General features: G+C 38.7%; 1 protein-coding gene across 12 annotated transcripts in view; it reads left to right on the forward strand.

Annotated features, from left to right (window-relative positions):
* TNRC6B (trinucleotide repeat containing adaptor 6B) overlaps positions 1-17,897 on the forward strand; it is a 256,980-nt gene that overhangs the window by 30,965 nt on the left and 208,118 nt on the right. The gene's annotated exons all lie outside the window — the stretch shown is intronic.

Consider the following 17,897-nt stretch of genomic DNA (forward strand, 5'->3'; position numbering starts at 1 on the left):
ACTGACTGAGCCACCCAGGCACCCCTGAAATTTTAAATTTATGGTGGTAAAATTCTACCACCATATTTCAAGAAGAAAGGTAACTACCTTTATATTTAAAATGTGGCCTTTGGGGCGCCTGGTTGGCTCCATCAGTGGAGCATGCAACTCTTGATCTTGGGGTTGTGAGTTAGAGCCCCATGTTGGGTATAGAGATTAAACAAACAAGAAACAAACAAACATATATTAAAATAAAATGTGGCCATTGATTGTGATATTTGGAAAGAGGAGACCCTTTTATTGACTTGAGTCCTGCAGAGAAAACCATACCTTTGTTATCTACTTGTTCCTTGAGAGCAAGGACAAGGTGAGAAACGGGGTAGAAAAGAGAAGAGGAAGAAACTGAAAGGAGCAGGGACAGCCTTTCCCTGAGTCCCCATTACCTCCTGATGTGTATTTCAGAAGCCTGCAGAGTGCAGTCTATAGGTTATTAGATACGAATCTATATTGTGTAGTTCTAGTGCTTATTGTAACTAAGAGTTGGTGGGATGTTTTGTAGTGTTCGCATATATTTATAGATGTGTGAAAAACTTACTGTATATAGAGTGTTCATTCGGTCATCCCACAAATATTTATTGAGTGGTTTACAAAGGAAGATGATCTCATTCAGTTCCCACTGCAGGCTCCCTGTGGGAGAGGAGTCTAGGATTATCATCATTTTCAGTCTACGGATGATCAGGTTGCATTTCAGAGTTTAGTAGCTAAGTGAGTCGTTTAGTACCACACAGCTAGCTACTATGTAGTAGTTTCTAGAACCCATGTCTTCCACCTCCAAATTAAGTACTCTTCCCAGTATGCCTAGTACTTGCTCCGATACTGTGCTGAGTATATATGTCTTTGAGTGTTAAGTGAAATATTAAACAGTTTCAATTCCTGACCTTTCTGAACCCAATCTAGAGGTTAGACCAAGGAAATAATTCCTTTCCAACAATTAATTGCTATTGAAAATCAATGTGTATTTTTTTTTAATGAAAACATTTCTTAGAGAAAGATCTCTCTTTTAAGCCTTTCCTTCAGCCTGGAAGCTCTGGTATGCTTTTGGGGGTTTTACAAAGCTCCCCAGGTAGTTATGACTAGGAGAAAGAGGTGGGAACCACTGCTTTGGACCAGTGCTTCCACTGTTTTCCAACAAAGTGAACTTGGTAACTTTCATGTTGGTAGGCAAGCCACATTAGTTTGCCATTAAAACAAAATTCCTTTGAAGTCTCCTGTTTTAACCAGAAAGTTCTTATATAATTATTTTCTATTTCATAAATGTTTATTTATTTACTTAGAGAGAGAGAACAGGGGAAGGACAGGGGGAGAGAGAGAGAGAGAGAGAGAGAGAGAGAGAGAGAGAGAGAATATCCCAAGCAGGCTCCACACTGTCAGTGCAGAGCCTGATGTGGGGCTCAATCCCATGAGCCGTGAAATCATGACCTGAGCCAAAATCAAGAGTCAAACGCTTAACTGAGCCACCCAGGCACCCCATATATTCTATTTAAAAAATATTATTTTGTCTTAAAAAGATTTTTATGGTTCTGTATATAGATATGTATATATATATATACATATGTATATATATTTAAAATTTATTTATTTTGAGAGAGAGGGAGTGTACAAGTTGGAGAGGAACAGAGAGGAAGAGAGATTCCCTAGAAGGCTCTACATTTTCAGTGTGTGGGGCTCAAACTCACAAACCAGGAGATATGACCTGAGCCGAAATCAGGAGTTGGACGCTTGATGGACTGAGCCACCCAGGTGCCCCTCTATTATTTATATTTAATCCCAAATCTAAATGAACTTTATTTCCTTACAAGATATGAAGGAGGGTATCCAATGTGGTTTTTTTTTTTCAATGGGTAACCAGTTGTCCCTGTAGCATTTATTAAATGATGTGTCTTCTCTTTACTGATCTGAAATGCCACCTTTATTCTACAGCAAGCCCCAGTGTTCATAGTTATAGGTCTGTTTCTGGGTTATATATCCCTGTGTGAGGACCACGCTGTTTTAATAACTGTAGCTTGGAAGCATTTTTGTTAGACAGTTTTTTAACCTTCCAATAATCAACAGTGACATTGAAGATCACATCTGTGCCTAGCTGCCAACCTCATCTCTCGCCACCCTCCCTGTAATTCACTCCCTCCAAATCTGGCCATATCCAGTTCTCACAGTCCCCCAAGTGTTCCTTGCCTCATCAAATGCCCATGTCTTGTGCCAGTCCCTCTCTGCCTGCCCTCTTCTCCTAATGTGGTTAATTTGTCCTCAAGATCCAGTGTAGGCTCCTCTTCTGAGAAACCTTCACAGATTTCCCGCAGGCTGCAAGAAACCTTCCTCCTTCATGCTTTCATAGTGCTTCGTACATAACTTTCTCATACTATTTTGTCTTTTGTCTGGTATCCAAAGCTCCTAGCACAATGGCACTCGTTGCACTCAGTTTTAAAAAATAAAACAGAAGAATCCTTGGAAGTAGCCTAGGTACACAGTGCTCCTTCAAGTGCCTGCATACTTTTTTTGCACATACTGTTTCCTTGGACTTCATTGCCTAGCAATTTCCTGCTTAAACTTTCAGACTCTGCTCAGGGGTCACCTCTGAAGGAGCCTTTTGGCCCTTTCTCCTCCTCAGAGTCCTCTGCTTACTCCCACTGCACCCTGTGCATGCCTCTGTTAGAGGGTTTTTCATAGTGCTGTAGAGGATAGTGCACATCTGGACGCACAGTGCTATTTAGTGGCTTGGCTTTGGAACTGAATAGCCTAAGTTCTAAACCTGACTTTACCACTTTCCCAGCTTTGTATCCTGCTTACCAATTATTTAACCTTTATAAGCCTGTTTCCTTAGGTGTAAGATGGGGATAATAATAACTTCTTCCTTACGGGGTCATTATAGGACTAAATGAGACAATACCTCTGAAATGCTTTGTCTTGTATCTAGAACATAGGGGGCCCTGAGTAAATACTACTTGTTATTATATCTCCACTAGATTTTGTATAAGACTTTCTCTTATTTATCTCTGAAACTCAACACCTAGTCTGGAGCCTGGCAGGGAGTAGGCTGATGAATAAATTACCAGCTGTCCTCAAAACTCTCCCCTCCTGTTTTGCTTTTCTCAGTGGTGCCATCCATGTCTTTAGTGTCATCTCTAACTTTCCTTCTCATTCAAAACGAAACAAACAAACAAAAAAAAATTGTTGAGTGTTTATCATGAGCCAGGCACTGTGCAAGGCCGTGGATGAAAAAGAAAAAGATATAGTCTCTATCCATTGGAGCTTATAGTATAACAGGGGATATAGTTACAAAATAAAATAAAAATACAAGAATCTGTGAGCTCGTTACTGTTTACTTTTGTTTATGTTTGTACATTTTCAAAATAAGTTTTTAAGTAAATAAATGGATAAGTAATTGTAAAATGTTACGTGCTGTGAAGAGAATGAATAAAGGCTGCGTTTCAGGAAGGACCATCATAGATAAAGTGGTCTGAGGAGTTTGCATTCTAGCTGAGACTGGAGATTGAGAAGGAGCCAGCCAGAGGGGAGGGTGTTCCCAAGGAGGGAGTAGCATGTATCACACCACAGGAGAGCAGTCCTTAGCATGGTCAAGACACTGAAAGGTCAGCGAGGAAGACTGGAGAGAGACATTGGAGGGCAGAGAAGCAGAGAGCATGTTACGATCTTGAGGACAAAGAGAAGGAGTCCAGATTTTATTCCTGTTACAGTGTGGTGCTGCTGAAGACTTACAAGCAAGGAATAGGCTGATTTAATTTTGTTTTTTAAAGGTGCATATCAGAAAGACTGAAAGGAGACAAAGATGGGAGCAGTTGAGAAGCTGTGGCAGTAGTTGAGACGAGATGAGAATAGCAAGGGAAGTGAAGAAAAATGAACACATTGGAGATGTATTTTGGAGACAGACTCAGGAACTTGCTGGTGGATTTGAAATGGGAGAGGAATCCAGATTCATGGCTTGAGAGCTGGATCTTGTGTTATTTACTGAGATTTACTAAGGCAAGAATGTTTTGGAAGGGAAGTCAAGAGCTAAAATTTGATTACATTAAGTTTGAGATGCTTTGAGGTGTCTAAGTGGAAATGTCAGTTAAGTCATTGAACACAGTAGAACCAGAGTCCCAAGCAGAGTTCCAGGCTACAGATATAAATTTGGGACATTTACACTCTAAGGATAATAATTAAAGCCATGGAAATGGATGATGTCATTTAAGGAGACAGTAAAGAAAAGGAGGCTTGGTATTAAGTTCTGAATTACTTAACATTTAGAGACTAGGTCAGAGGAGGATGAAGATGAGAAGTAAGAGAAGTGAAAAATACAGAAAGGAAACTAGGAGAGCGAGGTGCCACGGAAGCACTGTATCCCAGGCCAGTGCCTAGAACGGTACCTGGCCAGGGCTGGTGCTCAGTAATCACCGGTTGAATGAAATCAAGAGATTATTCCAAAGAAGAAGGGAATGATGAACAGAATTTAGTGCTGCTGGGAGGCCCAGTAGGATGAGGGCATAAACTAGATATTGGATTGGCAGAATGGATATTGCTGGTGATGGAGGCAGAAGTCATATTGGAATGGATTGAACAGCATGGGTGGGAGGTAAAAAGTGCAGATAACATTTTTTTAAACCACTTCAATAAAGTTTGGCTGTGAAGGGAGTAGAAGAATGGAGTAATACCCAAAGGGGGATATAGAGTTCAAAGAAGAATTTTTATTTGTTTCTTAAGAGAGGTCATATATAACAGCTTGAATATACATAGATGGGGCATGATCCAGGAAAAAGTGGATGATGCTTGATGGAGAAAAAAGAGGGGATAATTATAAGATTGGAGTTCAAGAGTAGGGAAGAAGGGATTGGACTGGGTGCATAAGTGGAGGGATTGTTCCTTAAGAGGAGAAGTTCCCTTCTGTTGAAAAACAAGGGAAGAAGGGAAAATGGGTGCAGATTCAGGTAGGTTATACATGAATCTGGTATAGTCTGAAGATGGTTGTGAGAAGATGACAGATTTCTAGTTTTAATTTTAGGGTTTTTTAGTTCTCAATAAAGAATAACGGATGTTAGCTAAAAGGGACACAAGGATTGTAGAGGAGGGAAAAATCAGTAAGAAAGAGCCTTCTTGAGGACAGGAAAATTAGAAAACAGTGAAATCTAGTAGGATTACTAGTTAAGATTGAGTGTCAGTTTAGTGACCTTGAATTTATGGTGAATATAATTGGCCTAGTTGAATGCTTTTTCATCAATATTTTTGGTATGGAGAAGGCAGTTTCTTGAGTTCTGGGATTATAGAGTTCGAAAGAGAGAGACCTTGGAAGAAAGTTGAGGGTTCTAGCGAGGACAGGATTATGACTTTAACTATGAAATCTGAGCTAGATAAAAAGAAAAGTGAAATCTGAAGAGGGAGGATGGGGTCAAGGGATTGAAGGTCTCGTGGGAATTGAAAAGTTGTTTTCATGGGGCACTTGAGCAAGTGAACTAGAAGGATCAAATAGTGGATTGAGTTTGGAGGAGATGCAAGACAGATTGAGTTTGGGGTGACAGTGGAAGGGTGTGGTTGAGGCAGAGTGAAGGAAAAGGTCCTTGGAGCTGACCAGTTTACAGAACAGAGAGGCCAAGGTGGTTGGCTAGGTTACCCATTTGGATGTTGAAGTTATGTTGAGTGTGATGACTAATTGGGCGGAGAGTTTAACACTGAGCCAGATGTGCCTCAAGATCAGATAGTGATAAGTATTGTGCAAAGAATTAAAATCGGGTTCTGGGACAGAAAAGGGGTAGACACTCCTTCAGGCTGGGTGGCTAGGAAGGCCTGTCTGTGGAGGTGACATTATGGTTAGATCTGAATGATGATAGGGTGAGTGGAGAAAATAATCCAGGCCAAGGGAGCAGCTAATACAAAGACTCAAACTAGATACAAAGCCCTCACCTTTGAGAAGCAGACAGGAAGCTGGCGAAGTGGAGCTTATAGGACCAAGAAAGAATAAAATGAAATGAGGTTGGAGTGCAGTAGGAACCAGAGATGATGAAGGATTTTGAAAGTCATGGTCAGGAGCTTAAGCTCCAAGATGGCCCTGATGATCCTCAGGTATTAATGCCTCATGGTATCCTCGTGGTATTCATGCCTTTGTGTAATCTTCTCATGTTGTATAGACTTGACCTGTATGACCAGTGGGATATTGAAGCAGTGATGGTACATGATTTCCAGTGTGAAATTATAGCTTCTGCCTTGCTCTCTTAGACCACTCCCTCTGTGAGAAGACAGCCTGCCCTATTGTGAGGATATTTAAGTAGCCTGTGAAAAGGTTCTTGTGGAGAGGAGCTGAGGCCTCCAGCTAACTCCCACCATGGGAGGGAGCCCTTGTGGAAGGAGATCCTTCAGCCCTAGACAAACCTTTAGATGACTGTAGCCTCTCGTGCATATTTCGTTCATAAATATTCTGGTGTGTATCTCTAAAAGATAAGGAATCTTAAAAAAAAAAAAAACAACTCCAAGCATAATACAGTTATCACATCTAAAAACTTAATAATTCCTTAAAGTCACACACAAAACATCAGTATTCACATTTCCCCTGATTCATAAAGTTGGTTTGTTTACACCAGGATCCAAACAAGTACCAACTTACCATTTGGTTAGTATGTTTCCTAAGTCTCTTTTTATCTGTAGGGTCCCCTCTCTTCTTTTTCTTCTCAATTTATCTGAAAAATAAACTTAGCCATCGGTTCTATAGTTTCTCACCTCAGTTTTGCTAATTACATCCCCATGGTGGGCTTGACATGTTCTTCTGTTTTGTATTTTGTGTAAACTGGTAGTTGTATCTGGAGGCTTGATCTAGTTCAGGTTATTTTTGTTTGGCAAGACTACTTTCTAGGAAGTGGTGTTTACTTCCATTAGGAGGCATGTCATAGCATTTGTCTCATCTTACTGTAACGTTAACAGGTATTGAAGACCAATGCCTAGCTGTGTTCATTTATGTTACAAAATGGTGGTATTCTGATTTTGTCATTTGTCTCTATTAATTAGCTAGGGAGGCTTTCCCATATCAATTCTGTGGTTAATTTGAGGTATGCTTTAGGGGCGCCTGGGTGGCTCAGTCAGTTAAGTGTCCAAGTTCAGCTCAGGTCATGATCTCATGGTTTGTGAATTCAAGCCCTGCATCAGGCCCTCTTCTGTCAGCACAGAGCCTGCTTTGGATCCTCTGTCTCCCTCTCTCTCTGCCCTTCCCCTGCTTGCTCTCTCTCTCAAAAGTAAATAAACATTTTTAAAAATCTGAGGTATACTTCATTCAGGAAAGGCAGGTTAAATGCTTGATTCTTTCCCTTTACTTACCAGTTTTCATATTAACAATGTGGTTCCCTAGCATAGATGGGTCCAGAGAAGAACAATGATATTTAAAAAAATATATATTATGAACTTCAGGATTTTAAGATATTTAATAGATGTGAGTCCATTGCAGTGATTTTTAAAAATTTATGCTTCACATGTTCTGACTAGGGGGAGGAGCCTCTTCAAGTTGACTTCTGAAGACTTTTTATAGCATCCTTTCTTTTTGATATGGCAAGATGTCTTCTACACTTTCTGTCCCGGTCCTGAATCCTCCATTTCTTCAAGGAGCTCCGGTTCCTTTCAGTGGGAAAGGCTCTATGTGAATTTTGGGTGCTTGGTCATGTACAGCAGACTTTTAATAGATGCTTATTAGAATCTAAGTAGAGTTCAAAAACATGTTCTAATGGATAGAGATTTCTAATGGATAGAGATTTTATTCTTAATGTACAAAAATAAGAAACACGGAGTGCTTTTGTTCATTTGTTTGCAAGGAGATAGGAAAACGAAGGCTTTAGATAGAAAAAACATAAAGTTTTAACTTCCCTTTTAAATTGTGTGTCCTCTGTGTGCCGTACTTTTTTCATCATGTCCACTGAAGAGAAATGGTAATAAGTCTTTCATATTTCTGGCTACATAAAAACCAGGTAGTGTTTAAGATTATCATTATAAGGGCACCTGGGTGGCTCAGTTGGTTAAATGTCCAACTCTTGATTTCAGCTCAGGTCATAAACTCACGGTTCTGAGATCAAGCCCTGTGTCTGGCTCCTCGCTGGGCTGGAGCCTGCTTGGGATTCTCTCTCTGCCCTACCCGACTCATGGGTTTTTTTTTCCCTCTCTCTTTCAAAAAAATAAAAATAAATATTATCGTTATAGCATTTGGTTGATATATTTCTTAAGTCTTTTTTTTTTTTTCTTTAGATTCCACCTCCTTATGGGTCTTGGCATTTTTAGGAGGTTGTAATAATTTGTTTTGAAAGTTTTTGTTTTGTCATAATACCCTCAGCTTATGCTATATCACAAGTGAAAAATCTTAGTTTTTGTGACAGGCATAGGGAATCCTTGTTTCTGGATATTTTGACCACTAAAATTCACTTATTACATATAGAGAGGGAAATACATTATACAATTTGAATATTTGTATACTTAAATTATAAATTAAGTTAGAGGGGACTAGAATAATGGCCCCTTAGAGAAGACTCTGGATTATAGATTTTTTTTCTGTGTTTAACAACTCGATACTTCCCTCTTTCCAGTATTCAGGATCTAGTTCAACAGTCTTATAAATGATGCTTTAAGCTTTTCATTCACTCCACACATATTTATTGAGCACCTGCTCTAACTAGGCATGGTCCTAGGAACTGGAGATAAATAAATTAGCAAAACATCTGCTGCCCATCACAGGACTTTTTATCTAGTGGGAAAAGTCTTTCCCAATCAAGTGGTTACATTACTACGTATGTAACATCAAACCCTGATAAATGCCTTTTGGGAAAAATACTGAAGGCTGTAAGAGTAAGTGATTGGGGGATCTGAGTTAGTCTGGGAGGTGAGGGAAAGCCCTTCTGAAAAAGTAACATTTAAGCAGAAATTGGCAGGAAAGGTAGGAGTTGGCCAGGTGATCACTGGGAACAAGTCTTTCAGGCAAAGGGACTAACGTGTGAAGGTACTGAGGGAGGAAAGAACCTGAAGCCTTGGAGGAACTGAGGAAAGCTGGTTTACTGGAGACAGAAGAGGAAGGCAGGGGGTTAGGAAAGCTACAGATGTCAGCACGGCCAGGTCTTACAGGGGCACTGTTGGCCTCAATCTCTCTTGGAGATTTAGAGGTACAGCCACTTAACTGTTGGTGACCCAGACTCCAAGGACTAGGTTTCCACATGCCACTTCCCAGAACCCCTTGGTCCTTCTCGTGGGAGAAGCTGAACCTGCTGGGAACTCTGAGTTCATCTTCTCTCCCTGTACTTCTTGACGGTTCTTTCTTAATAGAGGAATAAGTTTTTCCTGCTTATTTTGTACCTATGAGTAAAAGAAATTTTTATTAACAAATGGAATGACTTTTGGCTAATCTTCAGAAACCTTTACTCCAAGAATGTACTCATATACAATTACACCTTTAAAAGATTTTCACATCTTATCTGATCCTCATAGCAACTGTATAAGGTAGAAAGTTCTATTATGCTTTCCTCATTATATAGAAAATTGCACTGAAGCTCTGAAAAATTAGATAATTCCCCAAGGTCCACTAATAAGTAGTGAAACAGTAACTGGACACCATGTCTTGTAACTATAAACCAAGTGGTCTTTGTGCTGCGTTCCTCCATTCGCTCTGAATATGAGGGTTTCTAGCATATTTTGATGTCAGTATTTGCTGTCTCTCTCTCTATTTTTTGCTGTCTATATTTTTTAAATGGAAGAATAAGTCATAAAAGCTTAAAAACCAATTTACTGTGAGAGATGAAGGAAGGGAAATGGGGTAGAGGGGACAGAGATAGGAACTAGACTGCTTTGAATATACGGCAGTTTATTTGTGGATTTGACATTATACAATGATTTAAACGATTATAAGGCAAAGTTAATTAAAAAAATTTTTTTTAATGTTTACTTATTTTTGAGACAATGCGAGAGACAGAGTGCAAACAGCAGAGGGGCACACAGAGGGAGACACAGAATCCGAAGCGGTCTCCATCCAGGCTCTCAGCTGTCAGCCCAGAGCCCGACACGGGGCTCGAACTCACGAACCGTGAGATCATGACCTGAGCCGAACTCGGACGCTTAAATGACTGAGCCACTCAGGCGCCCCTAGGCAAAGTTAATTTTTTTTAAAAAAGCAATCTTTAAAAATTAAAAATAACAAAGAAACAAAGAACCCAAAATTTAAAACTCAGTAATTTGAGCTTTATATCCTTAGTGGTGTTGACCCTAAGGATAAAAAGAACTGCAAAAAATGTAGCAACGACAACAAAACCCATATATATAACTGTGTGTCCATATATTATTGGTGATGGTGTCAGTATTATTATTCTTTATTCTGGGGTTGTGTGTGTATTACCAGATCATACATACGAGTAATTATGTTATACTTTATCATTTTGCTGTGTTGTTGAGACCCAGATTCTCAACATGAGTGAAAAGAGTTACAGATATAAAATAAAAGGTTAATTAAAACCCTGTTAACTTGGTTTTTTAGTAGACTTTTTTAGAACAGTTTTGGGTTCACAGTAAAATTAAGCAGAAATTTTACTGCCCCATCCGCCCCAGCTGCTGTCAGCATCCCGCACAGGAGTGGTTCATTTGTTACAGGTGATGATTCTACATTGACATTTCATTATACAAAGTCCATGGTTTACATTAGGGTTCCTCTTGGTGTTGTACAATCAGTGTTTTGACAAATGTATAAAAACATGTATTCACCACTATAATATCATAGAGAATTGTTTCACTGTCCTAAAAATCCTTTGTTCCCCTTATTTGTCCCTTCCTCTTCAAGGGCCCCTGGCAGCCTCTGATCTTTTTACTACCTCCTAGTTTTGCCTTTTCTGGAATGTCATATAGTATGCAGCCTTTTTAGATTGGCTTCTTTGACCTAGTAACATACCGTTAAGTTTCCTTCATGTCTTTTCATGACTTAAAGAGCTCATTTCTTTTTAGCACTGAATAACATTCCATTGTCTGGCCATATCACAGTTCATTTATCCGTTCACCTACTGAAGGACGTCTTGGTTGTTTCCAAGTATAGGCAGTTATGAATAAAGCTGCTGTTAAGTATCAGTGTGCAGGTTTTTGTGTAGATATACAATTCCTTTGGGTAAATATCAAGGAGTGTGATTGCTGGATTGTAAGGCTATGTTCAGTTCTGTAAGAAACCACCAAGCTATCTTCCAAAGTGACTGTACTGTATTGCATTCCCTCCAGCTGTGAAAGAGCATTCCTGGTGCTCCACATACTCTCCAACATTTGATGTTTTCAGTGTTTCAGTTTTTGGCCATTCTAATAAGTGGGTTGTGGCAATTTATCATTGTTTAATTTGTGATCCCTTAATGACATACAAGGTCAAGCATCTTTTCATATACTTATTTGCCACCTGTATGTCTTCTTTGGTGAGGTGTCTGGTTCAGGTCTTTTGTTTGTTTTTTAACTGAGTTGTTCATTTTCTTACTGTTGAGTGTTAAGATTTCTTTGTATATTTTGGGTAATAGTCCGTTATCAGATAAGTCTTTTATAAACATTTTTCTTTATTCTGTGGCTTGTCTTCTCACTCTCTTGATTAACTGAATTTTGAATTGGAAGTTTTAGTGTGAACTCTTGATATATTTTATCTTTAAAAAAGCTACTTAATACATTACACCGAAAAGGCCTACAAACAGTGGCCAACCCAGTTAGCAGCATGTAAGCCTAATGTCCAAATTATGGTTTTGAAATACCAATTCTCACTAAAAGGAAGAAGGATTCCTGGGATAGCTATTCCAGGTCTGCAGCAGGAATTATGCAAGATAAACGTAGAATTCCTTATTATACCATAGAGCAAGGAAGTCATCAAAGACTATGACAAGGGTCACATCAAAAAGATGTAAGAGTACACACACATGAGAAGACTCCCTTTGGCCAACAGTGAGACAATTAGAATACCAATAAAAACATAAACTGAAAAGTTCATGAGTTCATAATGATACTTTAAAAAACTTGTTTAAAAAACAAAAGCTTATTGGTTGCTATAAGCTAGTGCTACATTAAGCATGTACCTTCCTTTTCCAATACAAATTGATCTGATTTCTAGATCTCAGTACTAACTTACAACTTACCAACAAGTACTAACTTACAGAGGACAGAGCAACATATTTTACTTTCATTTCTTCAGAAGTGAATGTGAACTACAACTGAATGCCCTTGAGAGGGATTAAAATTTCCCGGTGACATTACTTCAGCAAGAAGTATTCTTTAACGTCGAATTGGTAGGCACTAGCTGTGGAAAGGCCAGATGTTGAGTGTAGAACATATCCAGTAAAGGAGGCTTAACATGCAGCTAGAATAGCAGCATTCTTCTGCAGGTGTTTTTTGAAATGTTTTCAATTTTCTTTTCCACTCTGGGTTTTGATTACCACTTCCACGTAGTTGAGAGGAGATTATTGCTAATTTTATGTGATCTTGGAGTTCATCTGTTTCAGTTGGTCTTATTGCTGATGACACTACAATATATGTCAGTGCAGTATACGCATCAACACACTTTCCAAACATTCTCATTTAGTTAGATAATCTCAAATCACTATTGAGCTGCTAGCTAGAGTGCTGTCATTTAATGATATCATATACCCTGGAATTATTTACAATTATATTATCACAAAGAAAGAAGACTACACGTATTCAGTTATTAGAACAAAATTATTGTTCTTTGGATTACTACAGTAGTCTCATAATTCTTCCTTCTATTGCTATGTACTTTTATCAATTAGGAATAAGTTAGACTACATGTAATGGAAAATTCAAGTTTGCTTTAACCAACTAGAGATTTATTTTCTCTTACACAACATAAAATTGAGAAATACGAAGTCCAAGGCTGTTACTGTCCACAGTGGTGTTAATGTTTTGGATTCCTTCTACCCGTTCTTAGATGTGTCTCTCTTGATAATGGCAAGGTCACTTTTCTGCTTCCCTACTGGCCAACCCCTGGAAGAAGGGGAAAGAGTGACATACAAAAAGTATGCCTCACCTAAAGAGGTGCCTCTTGGGGCGCCTGGGTGGCGCAGTCGGTTAAGCGTCCGACTTCAGCCAGGTCACGATCTCGCGGTCCGTGAGTTCGAGCCCCGCGTCAGGCTCTGGGCTGATGGCCCGGAGCCTGGAGCCTGTTTCCGATTCTGTGTCTCCCTCTCTCTCTGCCCCTCCCCCGTTCATGCTCTGTCTCTCTCTGTCCCAAAAATAAATAAAAAACGTTGAAAAAAAAAAAAAGAGGTGCCTCTTACTGACCAGCACTGTGACACATGGCCACCTCTATCCATAAGGAAGGTTGAGAAATCTGAGTACAGGGTTATCCCCAGCCAAATCTGGATTGAAACAGGAAATGTAGGTAACTACACATTTTGCCATGTGTCCCTTTATTGTGTAACCCTATATTTTCTTAAAGCATATGCTTCATTAATTTAGCAAACATTTACTGAGTATTGGCTCTGTGCCAAAGACTGTGAATGCAGATATGAGTAAAGTACCCCATTCCTCCCATAGTTGGTAGGGAAGGGAGATAGATGTCAAAACAAGCACTATATAACCTATAACCTTCATGTTCAAGGCAGATGCCATTGACAACTACAGTGGTTTATCCGTATCATTACCACCTCACTGACCTAGTGACTTTAGCCTAGGTCTTCCATGTACTCTAGCTTCTCTGTACCCCTTTCATCTCTAACCCCAAGTATTCGTATTTTATCAAGTTAATTGTCTTAGAAACACAAACATGACTACCATACTGACTTCAGAAAGTACTGTCATATTGAACATATTGGTATCCAAAATAAATAGTCAACCACTAAGTGCCCTGATCATGGCCAAAATTTTATGAGACTTTGGATTCTAGATCTTTGGACACAGGGTACTACTGAAATGGTCACTTCTTTCTCAGGAGGGCTGCGAGGACAATTATCAGCCTTCAGGAGTGAGTTAGAATAAAGGTCAGATATTACCCAGTTAAAGTCTAAGAAACCCTTAGTATTATGGATGAGCAGAGAAGAGTTTCTGTTACTCAAGCATAGAGTATTTTGGGGGAGCATCCAGATCTCCTGCAAAGACATGATGTTTTTGTAAATGAACTCTGAGTCAGATTTGCGCTGGCATATAGGTGTTGTGATATCGCCATACCTTGACAACTAAGTGAGTTGGGCTTGTAAGATGAGTATAGTGGGACTTGATCAGGGTGTTGTGTGAGTACTCGATGGTCCCTCCCATTGCACCCCAGCCAAAGAGATCACAAAACTGACTCCACCTCTTGTGTCTTCTAAGAAATCTTGTCTCAATATTCTCCTGCTGCAGAACAGGTGTAACTGTCAAAAACCACGTGTTATATAGGATGTGGAATATATGCCAACAAATGGCTATGAAAACCAAACATTATTTCTTAATATTTATTAGCCAAAAAACATGTTGCATTTTGGTTTTCAGTGGTGGGGTTGTATTGGTCAGTCCATACATTGGCATGTGAACTTATTTTCCTACAAAAGCAGTTGAAGGAATCTGTTAATTTTTTTGAGCAGCTCTGTCAACATTGTTCTGAAAAGAACAAATTAGAATGCCATTCCAGTGTGCCTATCACAATAAAAGCTTTGATAATGGAAGGAAAGGTTATCAGAGGTAGTACCAGGCTTCAGCCGGAATACCATGAAGGAAGGAGAACAGACACCCCTTCCTAACTTGCCACATTAGGGGAGTTCACCTTGGTGATGGGTAAAGGCATCAGGTGGCATAGCTGGACCATTCTGACATCTGACTGAGAAGTTCAGACTATATTCTCTGTGGGCTGGGAGGCTTTAAAACTTTTGGACAAAGAAGTGACATCATATTTACTTTTTAGTGTAAGAGCAATTCATGTTCCTTGAAAGGAACTTGAAGTTTATGAAGTAGAAAATGGAAAATTCCCCTATCTAACTCCTTAAGGTACCTACTTTTAAAGGTTGTTGTATATCTTGCCAGACTTTTCCCCTATACTTTTATGCTGGCATATGATATATCTATATCTATATCTATATCTATATCTATATCTATATCTATATCTATATAGAGAGAGCATATACCTATATATGCTATATTATACATTGTATACATTACATGTATACATATGCTACATGTAGTATAGTATATGTACCTGTTATATGTATACAGTTAACCCTTGAACCACATGGGTTAGAGGCACCAATCCTCTCCTGTAGTCAGATACCTCAGATACCAGTGAATAACTTTTTACCTCCATATATATATGTGTGTGTATATATGTATATATATATATATATATACACACACACATATATATATACACATATATACATATATATATATACACACACATATATATATATATATATATACATACACACACACGTGTGTGTGTGTGTGATATGTAAATATAAGGTATATATATTATATATATATATATATTTTTTTTTTTTTTTTTTGCCATAAGAGATTAAACTATACATGATGTTTTATGATGGCTTTTCTTTTACTCTAACAAGATGTTGTGAACCTTGTCCATGTTATATAGCCTCCTTTTTAACAGCTACAGAATATTCTGTTGTTTCTATTACCAGTCTCCAAGTGGTTGACATTAAGTTCATTGAGGATTACTGTTCAGGATTGCAAATAGTAGGGCAGCAGCAGCAATGAACATGTTTATACAAATGTATTTGTACACTTATGAGTATTTTTGGTAGACTCCATTCTTAGGAGAAGTAGAATTGCTGTATGAAAGAAATGGATATTTTAAATTTTGGTAGATGTTGTCATTTTATGCTACGAAAAGTAGTGTATAAACTGCTTTTCTACCATCAATATGAGATGGTGCTGCTGTCCCCACACCCAACTTTGTCAATCTTAATCTTTGCCAATTTGCTAGGTGTAAAAATCTTTTTTTTTAAGTATTAGATTTAGGTTTTTATATCATTTATATTTTTTTCTTTTTGTGAATTGTATATTCTTTTCCTTTCTGCAATTATCTAATTAGATTTATTTTTAAAATTTTATTAAATTAAGTAATCTCTACACCCATGGGGCTTGAACTCACCACCCTGAGATCAAGAGTTGTGTGTTCCTCTAACTGAGCCAGCCAGGCGCCCCGTGTTCATTTTTTTTCTTAACAGTATGAGAGCACTCTTTTCTGTTATGCACTGCAAATGTTTTATTAGTATATCTTTTTATTTTATGATCTTTTTTTTGGCCATAGACAAGTTTTAGATTTTTATGTAGTAAAATTTATTAGAAATTTCTTTTAAGCCTTCTGGGTGAAGTTATCATGCTCTTAGGAAGACCATCTACTGAAGATGATAAAAATATTTTTATGATGATTTAATCTATTGTGTTCCTTTTGGCTTTTTAATTAAAGTGTTTGATATACTTGGAATTTTATTTTGGTGCACAGAGTAACATGCACTCTCCATTCCCACAACAACCAGCCAGTTCCTCCAAAACCATTTATTGAAAAATTCATCCTTTCTCCACTTATTTGAAGGGCCTTTTATATCAGAATTTCTCACATGTGGTGCATTTCCTCTCTTCTTGACTGTCTAGAGCCCCAGCCGTGGAACCAACCAAATTGGTATATTGGATGAGGACTAGTGGGAAGAGAGATTGAATGTAAGCGGTGTTAGAGGGTGGTGATATCAGAAGTGAATAGTACTTAGGGGCACATGGGTAGCTCAGTCGGTGAAGCATCCGACTCTTGGTTTGGGCTCAGGTCATGGTCTCACAGTTAGTTCGAGCCTTGCATTGGGCTCTGTGCTAGCAGTGAGTAGCCTGCTTGGGATTCTCTCTCTCCCCCTCTCTCTGTCTCTCTCTCACTCATGCTGTCTCTCTCAAAATAAATAAATAAACTTAAAAAAAAAAAGTGAATAGTACTTGAAAGAGCAGTTTGGAGAGCAGTTCTTTTTGGATAGGGTAGGTTGGAGATTGGAGGAACATTGTAGTAGAAATTCTTAGCCTGTTCTGATATTCTCTTGTCTTGACCCATTCCTTCTTGTTCTGCTTTTTTATATCACCAACAATCAAACTTTAGCCTATATCAGAATCACCTAGAGTGCTCATTACAAACATTGCTGGTTGCGCCCCCACAGTTTCTGATTTGATACGTCTGGGTACAGCCTGAGAATTTACAGTTGTGTCTAGTTCCCAGGTGATGCTGATGTTGCTGGTCTGGGGACCGCACTTTGAGCACCACTGCTGGAGAGCAGGTCCCTTTCACTTCCATCTTAGATTACTCTAATAGTCTCTAGTTTGTTTGCTTTTCCTAGTTTTCTTGCCCTTCACCCTTTCCTGACACCAGTCAGGATTATAGTGGTGAGAGTAGAAGTGGAGAGAAGGAATAAACTTGAAAGACATTACAAAAGAAAGCTTAATGGTCTTTGGAGACTGAGTAGATGTGGGGAACAAAGGAGCAGGAAGCCAAAGAGACAGTTTCTAAACACTGCCACCAGATTTACTCTTGCAGAAACACTTCTTTCATCTTGTTATTTCCCTGTTCAAGAAATCTGCAGTGAGATAAATCTAAAATGAGATTTATCTGTGTAAAATACAACTGACAGTTGACACCCAACCCGTGTGGTTTCTCCCGGTCTAAATCCAATCTCATTGTGACAAATGACGTTGCAAGTAGATCTCTGCATTACCAAATACTTTCAAGCCCGAGCCAGTGACCTACTTCAAGCAATATCCAATTTAACAATTCCAGTTCAGCAAAATAATTTGGATAGCATTTTAGGACTTCATGTAGAATTTAATCTGAAGTACATTTGTATAAAGAACTGTCGATTTCTGAGTGTTAATTTAAACTCTATTTAGAAATCCTGTTTATCAGATGTACAACATTTTTTTAATCTCATTAT

This window comes from Panthera pardus, unplaced genomic scaffold (genome assembly GCF_024362965.1).
Source record: "Panthera pardus isolate Hobbes unplaced genomic scaffold, ASM2436296v1 HiC_scaffold_6, whole genome shotgun sequence".
NCBI lineage: Eukaryota > Metazoa > Chordata > Mammalia > Carnivora > Felidae > Panthera > Panthera pardus.